This window comes from Pleurodeles waltl, chromosome 2_2, assembly GCF_031143425.1.
Source record: "Pleurodeles waltl isolate 20211129_DDA chromosome 2_2, aPleWal1.hap1.20221129, whole genome shotgun sequence".
Lineage (NCBI taxonomy): Eukaryota > Metazoa > Chordata > Amphibia > Caudata > Salamandridae > Pleurodeles > Pleurodeles waltl.
The window spans coordinates 1,043,823,258-1,043,840,286 of NC_090439.1; positions in this window are offsets into that span (position 1 = coordinate 1,043,823,258).

A 17,029-nucleotide genomic window follows, 5' to 3' on the forward strand; every position below is an offset into this window, starting at 1 on the left:
CATTCTTCAGTTCAATTCTGCAACTGTGTAGGACTCTCAGTGGACTGCCCTGCTGCCTGTGACCTGCATTGTACTTCAGAGGACTGCCATGCAGCACCAAAAGGACTTTCCTACTGCTTGCAGCCTACTCTTTGCCCACAGAGTACTACCATGCTGCTTCAGACCTGATCTTCTGCTTCAACACAAAACTTACAGCTGGGAGAGGTGTCAACTGGGCAGCCTCTGCTGGAGGTAAGGGCTGCATTGTCTCTGCAGGGGGAGGTGTCAGCTGGGCAGCCTCTGCTGGAGGTGGGGCTGCTGTGTCCCAGCTGGAGGTGAGGGCTTCTTGCCTGTCATTAGTGGTTGGGTGGGAACCGTACCCCTCCTGGCTGGTGGAGTGTGACCATTCCCTTTCCTTGCTGGTGGAGTGGGATCCTTCCCTTTCCTGGCTGGTGGAGTGGGATCCTTCACTGTCTTGCCTCCACGACTAGGAGGTTCCTCCACTGTCCCCGTGGACTGTTTGGCTGAGGTGCTGGGCTGGGTCGTTGGGACCCTGCTCTTATGGGCAGGATGGTGTTAAGGAGGAGAGAAGAGGTCAAGTTGGGCAAGGAAAAGCTTCTTAGGGACGGTGGGGCGGGATGAGGGAGGAGGGATGGGAGTGGAGGTTGAGGGAGTGGTTGTTGGAGGAGTACGTCTGCTGGACTTGGGTTCAGGTGCATGGGCAGTGTGCAGTTTGAGGTCGATGGCTGTTGGGTGTCTGAGTGGGTGTGTTTGTGTCCTTTGGGAGTGGGGACAGACAGGGTGGGAGAGGAACAGTGGACACGTGAATGGATGTTGTGGAGGTGTCTGCTAGTGAGGTGTGTGTGCTGCTTGGTGTGGTGATGGTGGTGGCTGTTGAAGCAGTGCCTGCAGGTGTGAGTGTGAACATGACTGTGAGGGAGGTAGAGGAGGGGGAGGGGAAAGCAGTGGAGGCAGTGGAGGCAGTGGATGTGGATGTGTGTGCAACTGTCTGTTGTTTGTGTGAGTGCTTGTGGACTGAAGCATGGTGCCTGTGTTTGACTGTGCCACTCTTGTGTGATGTCTTGTGTGCATGCTCGTCTGTATGTGTGCATGGGATGGGTTGGGGTTGAGGAGACTGGGCCTGGGAAGTGGTGGTTGGAGGGGGACGGTAAGAACAGAAACAATGGCTGCCATCAGAGAGGAGGCCAAAGCCTAAATTGATCTCTGTTGGGCCGCCAATCACCTGTGGATGCCCTCCAGGAATGCATTGCATTGCTGCCTCTGGGATGCCAGCCCTTGAATGGCATTCACAATGGTTGACTGTCCTACAGAGATGGATCTCAGGAGGTCAATAGCCTCCTCACTCATGGCAGCAGGGCTCACTGGGGCACAGCCTATGGTGCCAGAGGCAAAGGAGATGCCCACCCTCCTGGGTGAGCGGGCACAGGCAACTCGCTGAGGAGCTATTGGGAGGGAGGTGCTGGTACAGGGGTGCTGGCTTTACCTGCAGCTGCGGTGGAAACAGAGGTGTTTGCCACCACCAGGGAGCTTCCACTGGAGGAGGTATCTGAATCAGTGTTGTCACCTCCTGTCTCTGACGTGGTTCTCCCCTCGCCCTCTGTCCCACTGGCTCCCTCGGTGTCAGTGGACTCTGCCTCCTGGGTCCTGTGGGATGCAGCTCCCTCTGTCACCGGTGCCACTGCTTCTCCGCCAGATGATGCTAATGCACACATGGACAGGATGACAGAAGGAGAAAGGGGGGGAGAGAGAGAAAGGGAGCACTGGGTCAATTACAGCACCAACACCACAGTTAGCTTACACAGCACTGTCACACACAGTGATCAAGATTGAGCATTCTGCATTGCACTGACATTGATTTGGCTAGATGCCACAGCAAGATGAGGGCCAAATACCTCCAACTGCACACCTCCTGGGACCCACAAAGCCCTGATTGTTGTGGAATGCAACCGAGCTGGGTTACCTGCATTTGCCATACACCCATTACCCTTGAGCTGGATCACGCTGCAGTGTCTGTCCCGGCATTAAGGGGCACCCACTAACTCACATGTACCACCCGGATCCCATGCCACCTACAAATTATTGTAGTATTGCCCACTGTACTCACCCCCTTGTGGCTTCTGTGATGCCCTCAAGAGCCCATCCAGCTCTGGGTAGGCCATGGCCAATATGCGGGCCAGGGGTCATGTTCCGACGGGCACCCCTTCCTCGTTGGGAGGCCATCCCAAGCTGTGCCTCAGCGGTCTTCTGTGCCTAGCGTCTCAGGTCCTCCCACTGTTTCTTGCAGTGGGTGCTCCGCCTGCTGTATACCCCAGGGTCCGCACGTCCTTAGCGATGGCACGCCACAATCCCTTCTTCTGATGGGCGCTCACCTTCAGAGGGAATGCAGACAGGAGGGCACCATTTCACATACATTTCAGCCTGTCACACATATGGCCCACAAATCCTGTTTCCAAATCCATTGGCACACACATCGCCCTGCGCCAACCATGTACACTACCTACAGAAATCCCCCCCAAATTACACACATCTTCATGCAACCTCCCCACATGCATCGTGCACAAGGTGAACTCACCTGGTGGTCTGGAGGCCCATACAGCTGTCTATACTTGGGTAGGACCCCATCTGCCAAGCATTACAACTCCTGCAAAGTGAAGGCAGGGGCCCGTTCCCCAGTCACATGGGCCATGGTATGTTCCAGGCACAGGTCACAGCAGCACACGCAGTGTAGGTGTTCTTCTGTGGAAAGTCAGGAATCAAGTGAAAATGCTGGTCACGTCCATGGCGTGTACACCGTCACTGCCGACGGTGATCCCCATTGGCCACTGTACTCCATAGGGACTCATATTAGCCAATGAGGAATTACACAGCAGTGCAACACCGCCTTCTGCCACAACACCCAACTTCGGCAGAGTTACCTCACTTTCACATGTCCCTAGGTACAGAACAGCTGGTCACCATTTCATGGTGGTGGACTACATGCATATGTTCCAGAACTGTGTCATTGCCGTAAATTGCACATACAATGACATTCCCACTGTCCCATCACATTAATGCTGTATGCACATTGAGGTGGTGGTTCCATTGTTAAAATTTTGACAGCCTACTCACTCTTGTGCCCCTTAGATACATACCACTGGAGATGAATAGGAGGAGAAGACAAACCCCCGTGTACAGACCTGTTGTGGACTTGGCTACACTGGAGGACAGGCATGTTATACTCACCTATAGACTGAACAGGGCCACAATCACAGAGCTGTGCACACAAATAGAGCCTGACCTGATATCAGCTATCCATCATCCCACTGGCATCCCCTCGCTTGTGCAGGTTCTATCTGTGCTCCATTTACTGGCAACTGGTTCTTTCCAAGTGACAGTGGGCTTGGCAGCAGGAATATCACAGTCAATGTTCTCAATAGTGCTGGCAAGGGTATTGTCTGCCTTGGTGAAACACATGTGCAGCTACATTTCTTCCCCCCAGGTGGAAGATTTGGCCACTGTGAAGGCCGGATTCTATGCAATGGGACATATACCTACTATTATTGGGGAGATTGACAGTACACATATTGCGTTTGTCCCCACGCCAGAATGAACAGGTGTTCAGGAATCGGCAGAGTTTCCACTCACTGAATGTGCAAATGGTGTGCCTGGCAAGCCAGTACATCTCCCACATCACTGCCAAGTATCCTGGGACGGTGCATGATGCCTTCATTCTGAGGAATAGCAGCATCCCAAATGTGATGGCCCAACTACAGAGGCACAGGGTGCGGCTAATAGGTGAGCCAGGGTCCCCACCCACTGTATGTCAGTGTACGCCTTCATGTGTTATCCCCATAGGATTGTATAAGGTTAAATTGTGTCCCTCACTATTTGCAGGTGACTCTGGCTACTCAAACCTATTGTGGCTCCTGACCCCTGTGAGGAATGCCAGGATAGAGGCTGAGAACCTGTGTCCAAGGGGCCATAGGAAGGGGAGCAGAGGAAGTTCAAAGTGGACAAGGTGATAGGATGGGACACAAGGGGGACAATCAGGAGAGTCTCATTTCCTTTTGGTGGTCTTGGTCTTGGCAAGTGCCTCTGGCTTCTGTCTGGGTCACAGTGAACGTTTGTGGGGTGGTTCACCTTCTGTAGGGGGAGGGGTGTTGGTGGCCTGTTGGTCCTGTGGCGGTGCCTCCTGCCCACAAGCTCCAGTAGAAGTGGAGGGCTGGTCAATACACTGGCTAGTTGTAGGGCCCCGCTGGTGTGCTGTCCATTCCCTCATGATGTTGTGTTGGCCATGTCTGCCAGCACCCCTGCTATGGAGATCATGGTGGTGTTGAGAGCCTGCAAGTCCTCCTTGATATGGTGTTCCTCCTGCAGCTGCTTGTTCTCCTGCATGGTGTTAAGGACTGGGCCCATTGTGTCCTGGGATTGTTGGTAGGCCTCCTGGACATTGACGAGTGTCTCCTGGAGAGTCGATTCCCTGGGCCTGTCCTCCCCCTGGCTCAGAGTAGTCCTCCCAGTGTCCCTGTTTCCCTGTGCCTCTGTCCCCTGAAAGGTGTGCCCACTGCCACTGACCCAGGTCCCTGATTGTCTTGGGTTTGAGGTGTAGACTGGGGTCCCTGTACAGGTTGGCACACTGCTGATTGACATTTCCTGGGGACAGAGGTGTGGGGATGCTGGGTGGGTGCTGTGGTGTTGGATACTGATGGGGGAGGCTCTGTGGTGGACTGTGAGTTGGCTGTGGTGACTAACTGACCAGTGGTCCCTGATGGGCCAGGTAGTTCACCCAGATCCTGAAGTCCTGAGTTACTGTCATCACTGGGGGAATCTTCTGGGGGGGGACTGGTTAGTCGTGGCACCTTCTCTCCACTGAGATTGGCTGGGGCACCTGTGGGGATCTAAGTGATGTATTATGCTTCATGTCTGTGACATATTGTACATCCCTAGCTTCCACTCTATTGTTGCAGTTACCCTGCAACCTTTGTTTGTTTATGGTGATGTATTGTGTTATTGTTAGTTCCACTATACTGTGCATGCTTTTGTGATGGATGTACATACAAGGCTGAGAGGGCTGTCCATGCATTAGTATCACATGCAGGGTTTGGCATTAATGTTAGTCATATGTGTAGGTGCAGTATGTGGGATGGAGCGGAGTGATGGGAGTGAGGGTGTGAGATGACATGTAGGTTTAGGGGGTAATAAGTAGTAAATGTTGACTCACCAGTGTCCAGCCCTCCATCAACTCCAGTGAGTCCCTCAGGATGCAGTAATGCCAAGACTTGCTCCTCCCATGCTGTGAGCTGTGGGGGAGGAGGTGGGGGTCTACAACCAGTCCTCTGCCTGGCAAGCTTGTGCCTTGCTGCTATGAAATGTACCTTCCCATGTAGGTCATTCCACCTCTTCCTGATGTCATCCCTGGTACGTGGATGCTGTCCCTCGGCCTTCACCCTGTCCACGATTCTCTGCCATAGCTTCATCTTCCTGGCAATGGATATTTGTCCCTGTGCTCCAAACAGCAGTGGCTCTACCCTGACTATTTTCTCCACCATGACCGGCAACTTCTCATCTGTGAAACGGGGGTGCCTTTGTGGGGACATGGGTGTTGTGTGGTGTGTGTAAGTGTGTGGGTGTTGGGCACTGTGGTTGGGTGTGCGAAGTGTGGTGCGTGAGGCATGTATGGGTGTGTGTGTTTAGTTGTCGGTCTTGATGTCAGTGTGGTGGCAATAATTTCTATTTGTAAAGGGTTGTGGGTGATGTGGGTGTGTGTTTTATAGTGCTGTGAGGGTGTGGGCATGGTGTGTGTATGAGTGTCAGGTGTGTATATTTGGAATTGGCCAATGTTGTGTAGTTTAATATTTGGGTGTTCATTCTGAGCATGCCGGTGTGTACCGCCAATGGTTACAGCCATTGAATATCCGCTGTGGTGATTCATGGGTCATGATGTGGTGGGCATTGTTTTGTTGGCATAACGGTATGGGTGTTGGTACCACCACTTTAGCACTGACCTTTGGGTTGGCGAATTTGTGTATATGGCAGGATTCTGTTGGATTGATGTGTGTGTGTCATAATATGGATAACGGATATCGGCCACTGCGGCGGTATGTTGGCAGCTGTCACCGCGGCAGTAAGCGGGATTTACCGCCAATGTCATGATGAGGGCCTTTGTGTCACCAGGCTCAGTGTAACATTTAAATATGAATTGGCATGAAGTGGTAATTTCAGATGCCACCGCCCATTATTTTTCAATCTCCTACCTTAGTTAAGCTATCAAGAACAACATTTAACCTTTAGAATCTTCTGATCTGTAGCATTTGTGCCACTGCTGTCTTTCTCCATCCAGATTCCTCTGTGGGAAAATCTCTGGCCGTCTTTTCCTGGGGAGCTCCAACATTTGTTTATATAATTACCAAAGTTAATAACATGTGCCTCTTATTTCGAGAGATCACCCAAATAGTACAAAATAGCATTCATAAGAGTAATCCTAGCTCACTTTTTGTTGATGTTTTCCTATTTACTTTTTCTTTTTTTTTATAAATATTTTTTTTATTGGATGCATGAGAAGCAGTTCATTACAAACACTGGGAAGAAGAAAAAAACCTCCCATACAGTATAAAAACAATACAATATGTTCAGAATAAAGTGCGTTGTGCCTTAATACATTTATATAAAAAAACATTCAAGTGCACACTATTTCACCAGTGAACGAATGTAGTCCGTACACATATTGACTACTTAGACCTGACCCAATCCCTGAGGAGTCCCCATATTACCTGCCCTTGCATCTAGCCTTCCTCCCCTTGCTTTGATAAAGTGCAGTCTCCAAATTATATATGGATAGAAGTTGTCGCAACCACTGCTGAAATTATGGGGGTTGTGGGTCTAGCCATGCAGACGCAACACACAATCGATAAACAGCCATTGACATAAAAATAAAGTTTTTTTTGGGCCCAGCCATTCCTACTTCCTCTGATATCTAGTGTAAGCTCCACATCATATTTCACCACCTCTTTTGAAACCTGTTTGATCTCCTCTTTTATTGGTTCCAGTCTTGTGCAGGTAGCAAAGATATGTGTGAAATCTGCCCCAATTACATGGCATTTCGGTCAGTGAGTCCCCTCCAACCTTCCCCATTTGGCTATTTTGGATGGAGTAAAATATATATCATATATTGTCTTATAATGTCGTGCCTGTGGTGCTGGTGAAATTAAAATAGTACAACCAAGTTCTAAGGATTCATAAAGTTTAGTGCCTCCCCTGTTTAAGCTATCTTCCCACTTCTTACTATATTTCTCGAGATCATTAGGTTGCTCCGATATGAGTATTGAATATAAAGAACTTATTGACAGCCGGGCTCCGCCTGTTATCATCTCCATGAGTGTGTTTTTTGCAAACCCCTCTGGCCCTCTGGTTTTCTTACATAAAAAATCTCTTATTTGTAAATATTTAAAAAATTCCCTTTGCTCCAATCCATACCTTTCTCGGAGGTCCTCAAATGTTCTCATCTCAGTTCCCTCATCAAAATCTCCTAACCTCTGAACCCCATGTGAGCTCCAATTTACAAAGCAGCGATCTTTGAATATCTCTGGAAGAGAGGGGTTATTGTGTATTGACGAATACCGTTTAAATCTACAGAATCCTGCTTTCTTCCGCCAGGGGCTCCAACATTCAAAAGTGGCCCCTAATACCTTGAACCACACTTTCTCACAATAACTGGGTTCCACCAATGTCAACAATCCACCATTAGATATCAGTCCAGTTAGTAGCTTGTAGAAATTGGGCCGGTATCCTACCCTTGTCACGCCTCCTTTGCTTACCATCAGTGGGCACATATATTGGAAAGCAGCTGGCAATTGATAAAATTTTGAATTTGGTTAAGACCATTCCCCCTTCTCTCTAGGTAGGGACATATATTTACTAGCTCTTGTACTCTTGCCACACTCCCAGATAAATCTTGTTACTAGCTTATCTTTTGCGATAAACCATGATTTTTCAAAGGCCAGTGGGATTGTCCAAAAGAGATACAGAACCTTGGGTATGAATATCATTTTGATCATATTGCATCGCTCCATTATAGACATGTGCAAATTGTTCTATCTGCTAAAATCTTGTTTAGCTCTCCCTAAAATCGGCATCAGATTTAGACTAACTATCTTTTCCACAGTGGGGCTAATGTCTATACCTAAATATACTGCACGGTCCACTTTACGAGTGTCATGAGTAGTCGTATATTTATTAACCAACAGCTGGATTTTTTCTCTATTCAATAAATACCCAGAACACTCTCCGAAATTACTTGCCTCCTTCTCAATTTCCCTTAGAGCTTCATCCAGGTTAGCTGTTATGACAGCTATATCATCTGCATATGCTAGTATCTTGGTATTCCAGCCATACCTATCAACTGGTACAATGGCGAGGTTATTTTCTAGCTGCCTGAGCAAGGGATCCATGTACAACGCAAACAACAATGGGAAACATGGACACTCCTGTCTGGTGCTCCACCCAATTTGTATACTATCGGATTGCCCTCCCATGAGTTGTATACGAGCATTCGGATACACATAAATAGCTTTTATTGTCAACAAGAATTTATCTCCCAAACCATACACCTCCAGGATTCTCCACAAATAGTCACAATTAACCCTGTCAAAGGCCTTTTCAGCATCTAATAGTTCCACTGCCATAGATTCTTCTGCCACACCAGTTGCATCAAACAGCGTGAGGACTCTTCTAATATGGTCAGTAGTATCCCTCCCGGGAACAAACTAGTGTTGATTTGGTGTGACTAATTTCTTAATAACAGTGGATAAACGTGATGTAAACATTTTAGCGAAGTTCTTAATATCAATATTTATTAATGTGATGGGCCTATACGAGCCAGGATTTTGCGGTGTTTTTTCCCTTTTTCAGAAATACTACTATATTTGCAGATGTCCATGAGGGGGAGCTTTGCTACCTTGTTGCACCTGAATAAATAGTTCTAGCTTTAAAGGCAGCAATTGAGTCTTCCTACGGTTTTTCCAGTGGGAAGTCCCTGAATTGCCTCCTCGAGTTCCTTCACGCTGATTCTATCCCCCAATGCCTCCTGTTCCCCCTTCATGAGTCTACCTACCTCTATAGTGCTTAAAAACCTATTAATTGCTTGCACATCTACGGGAGGGGAAGCCTTATAAAATTCTGCATAATGCATGCGGAAAGCCTCCCTAATACCTTCAGGATCGGAAGCAATCCATGCCTGTGGGTCTTTAATTTCTCTGTTAATACCAGCGGCTGCCTTTTGGCGTGCCCGTACTGCCAATAGGCGACCCACCTTCTCACTATATTTGTAACATTCAGAGCGCCTTGAGGGGTATTTTTCCTCCACTTGTTTTGCTGAGATTTCATTAATTGCTGCTTTAGCAATAGCAATCTTCTGTAAGGCAGCATTCACCTCCACGCCCCACTCAATAACTAGGGTAAGTTGATTTTCTGCCTCTTTGAGCTTTAAATATGCTTCTTTAATCAGACTTTGGGTGTGCTTCTGCATTCTAAGACTGAAACTCAGAGTTTCTCCTTATATCCCTGCCTTTAAAGTGTCCCATACAATCTCCACTGGTGCAGTCCCCCTATTAATTTCACGAAATTCCTTCAGCCATATGTTCATATGGAGGTGGTATTCTAAATCATTCAGAAGCCCTCTCTCAAAGGTCCATCTCCTCCTATTATACTTAAAGCCCTCCATATTTATTTCTAATATTAGCGGATTATGGTCTGACATAAACCGTCGGTATATTTCCATCCGTGCCCCTGTTAACAATTCGGGGGGGATAAAGAAGTAATCTAATTGGGCCAATTTCATATGTGGAGCTGAATAGTAAGAGTACCCAGGATCTGGTGTGCAAGGTTTTGGCAAAACATTCACCAATCCTATTTCTTTTTGCAAACTACAGAGAGCTTTATATACTCTAGGTTCACATCCGTAATATCTATAGGGGCTGGTACCCATTAGATCTCTTAAACCATCCCAAGAGACGTTAAGATTCAAATCTCCACATACTATTTAGGGGGTGGCCACTCCACTAATTCTACTGATACAAAATCTAACACCAATGGATCATCCACCACTGAGCTATAAAGGGAGCATAAAGTAAAACATCCTTTAATATGGTGACACTCTGCCACAACCCATCTTTGGTATTTATCTGAAATTCCTTTTGTAACCTTATATTTCCTGCTACCAGCTAGTATAGCAACCCCTTTGGTCTTAACAATCTGTTCGGTGCATATCGCTTCCTTCATCCCTAAGGAATCTAAGATAGATCTATTGCAATACTCCACATGTGTTTCCTGTAGGCTGTATATATCCACCCTTAGTGTTTTGAAATCTTCAGCAATTTTTTGCCTTTTCTGGAGGTTATATAGCCCACATATATTTATAGATGCAATTCACATCTTAGCCATTTGCCCATCACGTCTAACCTATTACCCTTGGGCTCATACGGTTGTAAATAGTCCTGTACATTTCACGATTTCTGGCTACGAGCTTCTTATACCTCTATAGATAATTGGTATTATCGGTCGAAGTTTTGGAGCGCTTTTCAATTCTATCGGATCCAGTATTACCTGCTATGTTCATTCACTCTCGAGGAAGGAATTCAGTACTTCAGATTGGAAAAGGTTCACGCCTCTAGGTATGGCATGGGGATAAATTGCAGAGAGATATTTCCAGTTCTTTGGTGCATTATTATATGTGGCCCTGAGGAAGGTGGCTTAGAGTATTAGTACACTGTGGGATGCACCGAAACGCACGTTGGCAACTAGTACCAAGGCTGGCTTAGGGAGTTGCATCCAAATTGCGCTGGAACCTGGCAAGTGAAACCTGGAATACATGTGACAAGAAGTATGAAGGCTGGCTTAGTGAGTTATATCTAAACTACACTGGAATCTGGGCAAGTAAAGCAAGGAATGCACTTGTTGCGGATTTAATAGACTCCTACTAACGTGGAAATACACAGTGATTACATAAAGACTCTCACGAGCAGAGTGATGTTGAACTTTTGATGAACTATGGAAGGAATTTTCACAATTACACTGTGAAGCAGGAAATAAAGAAACCGATGAAAATAAGAGATTTAGAATTTCATTCCTCATAGGTGTTGAAATATCTTGTTACGAATTGTTTACTTTGATATTTATATAATTAATTTGATTGTGTCTAATGTGTTGAATTATATATGTTGGGGATCAGATCTGTCTAAATTTGTTGTCTTGTGTATGGTTGTCTTGAGTCTTTATGTAGTGTCTATTAGTAAGTGTCTGTTTTCATGTCTTTATCTTAGTATTTTTTCTTTATTTGTTGTTTTATCATAGTAGTAATAAAGTTCTAGTTTTTCTAGCTATTTCTTATTCTGTATTGAGATTTTTCTTGTAAAGTGTATAGGAGAGCGGCATTTTCTATAAAAGTATATTCAATTCCCTGGCTCTCTCTTCTAATCGATCCAGGTACCCCTTAATTTGATTTTACCAGTTTCTTATACCATACATCGCACTTCAACATTCTTTATCTCTTGTTCTTCCCCTTTTCTCTTTCACGATTTCCTACCCCCTCTTTATCCCCTGCAATATTCCCAGTCATCCTTTTCTTTTTTAATGCCTGCCCTCTGTCCCCCCAGCCCACCCTCCTCTTCCCCCTTCCAAACCCCCTCCTGTCCTCCTCCCACCCTTCCACCACCTCCCTCTCCCCCTCCACCCCCTCAACCATTGGAGCAATCAGACCCCCACTGGCCTGAATGATGGTGTCCCTAACTGCCGCCTACAGGCCCCCTCTCAGATCGGATCGTGCTCCCACCAAAAAAATAAACATCCTAGTTGCAAATTAGTGTACTTTCTGACTCTGCTCAGGTTTCAGCGGATTCTGTAAATTCAGTTCATTCAGATACTCCTTTGCTTGAATCTCAGAGGTAAATACTCTAATTTTCCCCTTGATTATTGTTTTCAACCTTGCAGGAGCCAACAAAAAGCTCCCCCCACCTCCTGATGAGGCTTACTCAGTTGTCCCAGCCTCCATCTGCATTCTACAGTAACATGACAGTAATCTGGTTGGGTAAAAAAGGTGAAGTTGTCGTACAGCATGGGGCATCCGGGCGGGCCTTTCAAAGATAGCTTCTCTTAACAAATTGTTACCAAAGAAAACCAATATGGCTTTTGGATGTTTGGATTCAGGGTTATTTTCTTTCACTCGCCTAATCAGTGGGAATTTATGGACTCTTTGTATTTCTGCCTCCCAGTCCCACTTTGTGAGCTCTGGAAAAGTGTTGCGAAGGAGATTGATCATTAATGTCCTGATATCTTTGCCCTCCGCCCCTTCTTCTATACCTAAGAAACGCACATTATTTCTCCTCTGCCAATTTTCATAGTCTTCTAGTTTCCACATTATATCAGTTAATTGCCCTCCTTGTGTTCCTACCTGCTCTTTCAATAGCTCGACCTCTGCCTCCACAATAGAACCTCTGTTCTCTATTGCATTTAGTTTTTCTTCTATTTACCCACAAGTCTTGGCTACCTTTCGCACCATAACCTGCAGCTGTTTGGTAGCCACCCGGGCTCTCCGGCTCTTCATTCGCATTTCGGTTTGCAGTTCCCTTATTGTGCTACATATCAATTGTAGCATTTTTGGATCTGTGCTACCTGTATTACTTTTAGGGTCACTGATACTGTTCTTTACTGCATCAACATTAGGAGGTGGGATAGCCTCAGGGCTCTTCTTCAGGCTAGAGAGTCTGATTCCTGAATAGTCCCACTTGAGGGTCGCAGCACTCCGTCCTGAGGTGCCTGTCCCAACTGTTGAGCCAGATCTCGACTTTGTGCGCCTACGGTGTCTCCGCTGCTGTTTTACTGTATAGACTATAGCCGATGATAGGCTCTCAGAACCTGATGAAATGCTTTCTTCATCTTCGCTTTGATTACAACGCTCCTAATGGCCTCTGAATCTTCGGTTAATGAGTAGAACTAATCTCCTCCATCCTTAGACCAGTCCATATTCTTTCCGCTCCATTCAGACTTTCCTATCTCAACATCCTGGCCTTTTGCGGTTTCACTGCCTTCTAAACTTAGTTCTTTCCTGTTTCTGATGTGGGACTCTGGGGGTTCGTCAGCAGTGCCCTGAATGTCTTAAGTGCCTTTTTTATAGATTTCCATTTGCAGCTGCATGCTTACAGTGGTGGCTGCCCCGGTGGCTGCTACGATCTGCTCATTCAAACTTATAGACCTATCTAGGTGACTCTCCCCTGTGTTTGTGGCATGTCAGAGTCCAAGCTTCCCCCAACGGCCCTATACAAGTTTGTGGCAGCTCCTCTATAAGGCTTATCAATTCCGTATTCTCCTTCATGCACATTAGCGTGGCTTTAGATGGGGGTGGGAGTTACAGTTCTCTTGCCCTCCACTAATAAAAAAGTTAGTAATAGTGGGCTGCTGTCTGCCCTTTGCTTTGTGGTCACTCTGAGCCACTCTAGCCACACTAGACACATCTTTAAGAGTCCCACCACCAATTTTACTGCTTGATTTAGTTGGTCTTCTTACAGACCGCCTACCTGCCGGGCATCCATCACTGCAATCCTTTGCTGCTCGCGTTTGACGAGCCCCCTCTGTCTTTTCTCCAGTATTTCATATGCTCTTAGGCACCATATCCACTTTACAGGTGCCAGACGGCACCCCTGGCTGGTCTCCTATTAGTACGCGGATCCTCCTTATTGTATTCCAGCACTCTGCCTCTCTTGCTATAATACAGAGTATGCTCCTCACCAGTGAGACCCAAGACCCTAAAATGCTGCCTCGGGCCGATCCTTTGCTTCCTCTGGCACATCCCTCTCGCCGCATGGTCCAGACCACGTTTGTTCCCTAAAATACAGGCTCCAGGTAGCATTGAGCCTCCTGGAGCCTTTCTCTCTTTTTTTTTCCTCCCAGACCGCAGGGCCGCCGCACCACCTACCCACCACATCCTGCAATCAAAGGCACAAAGCGATCTGGCTCCCCCATTTCCTATGCATTTTTTTTTAGCAGTTGCATTTAGTTTTTGCTTCAATCAGTTTAATCAAAGAGCTATCCAGTAGCTTACATAGTCACATCAGTACTCTCAGCAGAGGCACAATAATTTGAAGGGTCCAAGGTTTGTGTTGAACATCTGATCCTTATATCTCAGATCAACAACCCCCATGGAAGGCATCTTAATCTGTGCAGTGAGAAATGCACAGTCCGCAGTCCTCACCACACCAGTGCACACCTGTTCACAGCATATAATGAGGTGCCTACGATGGTGGTCGCTGATCTGAGATATAAGGCTCCGTCATTGGAAACAAACTTTGAACCCTTTTAATTATTGTCAATCTCTGATAGGGTTATGTAAGCAACTGGATAGCCTGTTAGTTAAACTAATTGTATGTGATTTGAACGTGCTGGCTGTTTCTTTGGCTGTAACCCCTGGATTTTTTTTCAATCATGTGAAGTTTTGATAAGAATAAAAGAAGAATTGGATTACTGGACTTGTTAATGGACTATTTACTATTTGATAGTGCATCGCTATCTTTGTTTGTATGATTCCTGATACTTATTTTATCTGAGCCCTTCTCTACATGATAAATCAGAGACATTTTGCCCGATTGTAATTGTTAAGCCAATTTCCAATAGAAGGGTGGAACATTGATGGCATTCCTTCCCCATTAACTCAGCCCCTCTTAATACTGCAGGTGTTAGACCTGACATGTGTAGGTAATAGCTCCACAAAGCTTTTTGGTTTTCCCAAGGCTGTTTTTCCGGATTCTCTCAAAGGGCCTACCAGCCATGGGCACTTTCCCACTGGAAGCACAGTATGAAAATGCCATGGCCCTCCTTCCATCTACCTGGAAGTAACATTCCGCTGGGTGTGGAACTTGCACCCTGTGTTTCTCCTAAGAAGGTACTGGAGCTGGCATCACTTGTCAGGGTGTGCACCTTTGCGCCCAAGTACCTTAATATAGGAACTGAGCCTGATAGAGAAGGCTAGTATTGGTGCATGCACACCTTTGCGGTTTCTTTAGCGACAGTCTCCCACATGCCCCAGCGGACATGGGTGTGCGCCAGGGCATTTTTGACCAGTGAATGCCGAACACCCATGCATGTTTGCACTATTGATGAGCACTGCTTTACCCATAAGGTACATGGGAGAATGAGTCTTATTAAGTCTGGCTACAATGGTGGAGTGCAGGGTAGCAGCCTCAGTTTAGTGTTGTGGAACTCAGGATAACCAACCCCTTCCGATGGTAAAGGTGATTTTCTCATCAATGCCCTAGAAATGCCACTTCAGGGAAGTGGTCATTTTTAGGTGCTGAAGGTGATTTTCTCATCAATGCCCTAGAAATGCCAAAGTGGTCATTTTTAGTTGCTGAAGGTGATTTTCTCATCAATGCCCTAGAAATGCCACTTCAGGGAAGTGGTCAGTTTTAGGTGCTGAAGTGGTTCTGGTGTATTTTAAATTTGGCTTAATTCTACAGGTGATGAGGATGGCGCACATCTGTGCATTCCCCAGGCGACCACTATAAAACTTGGGCATCCAGACCGACATATCCCTGCCATTTGGGGGCTGGATAGATAGATTGGGAAAGAGGTTTTTAACCCTTTACCTCAGTGCCAGAGTATGGCCGGACTAAAGAGAAAGATCTTCATTCCAGAGCCTCAGGGCAGACAGGGAGGAAATTCAATGGAGAACCCTTTGAACCACCCACAACCTCAAAGGAAACCATCTAGATTATCTACCAGTACTCAACATCTGCAAGGCAGAGTAGCCTTTACGGTGATGCGGGCCGGGGCTGCTGGACTGTGTGGGCTCACTGCCAGAGGAATCTGTTGTGCTCAGGAGGATAACTGCCCGAGGAGAGGGATCCGCGCTCCCCTTCCTGCTTTGAGACAGGCCTGGGGCGAATTGACTGCTGCCGTGTAGGATCCCAAAGGGTAACTCTCCAAGGGCAGATTGGCCGATTGGCTTGCCCCTGTACTCTGAGGAGGACTCAGGGACATCAAAGAACTCCTGAGAGGGACTTAAATCGATGACCGGTAATCTCTGGAGAGTGGTGCCCTCTGTTCCATCTACCTCATACGCTTGACTTCACGTGGTAGCAGTGGCGTTAGTGTGACTTAAGTATTGTGTCTGGAAACTGGAATTGCCTGGTGCAGAGCTTGTGAATGACTGCCCACACTTCAGGTGAGTGGCCTTTCATTGCTGGGACTACTGCAAGCAGAAACGTCTTCTTGGTGCGAACAGGATCACCCAGTGAGGGACCATGCGAGCCCGCTATTGTTGAGTTTGTGGCATTTCTATTGTGTGAGCCCTGGCTACATGCTCATTGTGTGCGGTGCCCGGTTCATTGGTTGCAGCCCTCAGAGGTGGGGATGCAACCTGATTTGTGCTGTACTTTGCCTTGTATGGCACGACTGAACTTGTGTTGAAGCATGTGACAGGGGAGTCAGGTGCGACTACAAGTCATTGTGTAATGGACAGTCTGCCTCATTCTGGAGAGGTAGAGAAACCAAGTTCCGAGTGTGTCCTAATGGCCTATTACGACTCAAGTCATTGTGTGCTAAACTTGTTGTCTCCCACAAGGTGCAGGATTTACATCCTTTGGGGGAGAGTTTGTGAGGGTCTGGTGCAGTTCAAGTCATCACGTACCAGACAGATGCCTCTGACCAAGGAGCTACCATCTTAAGAATTGGCTCATGAATGAACATATGGTCAGGGTGACTCAGATCATCAGACCTCTGATGTTGTGCCTCCTATTTGCAGAGTGTTACAAATGGGGTTTCTGGTTGGCTAGGGTATGCACCTCAGCCAGGCAGAACCTACCCACTCTAGTCAGGGCTAGGGAGTTACATGTCCAAGATAACCCCTGCTCACCCCCTTGTTAGCTTGGCACGAGCAGTCACGCTTAACCTGGAGGCAATGTGTAAAGCGTTTGCACAACACACAACACATGTGACGCAAAATGTATACCACAAAGTAAACACAACACTGAGCTATGTAAAAATAATCTGTATTGCACAAAACATC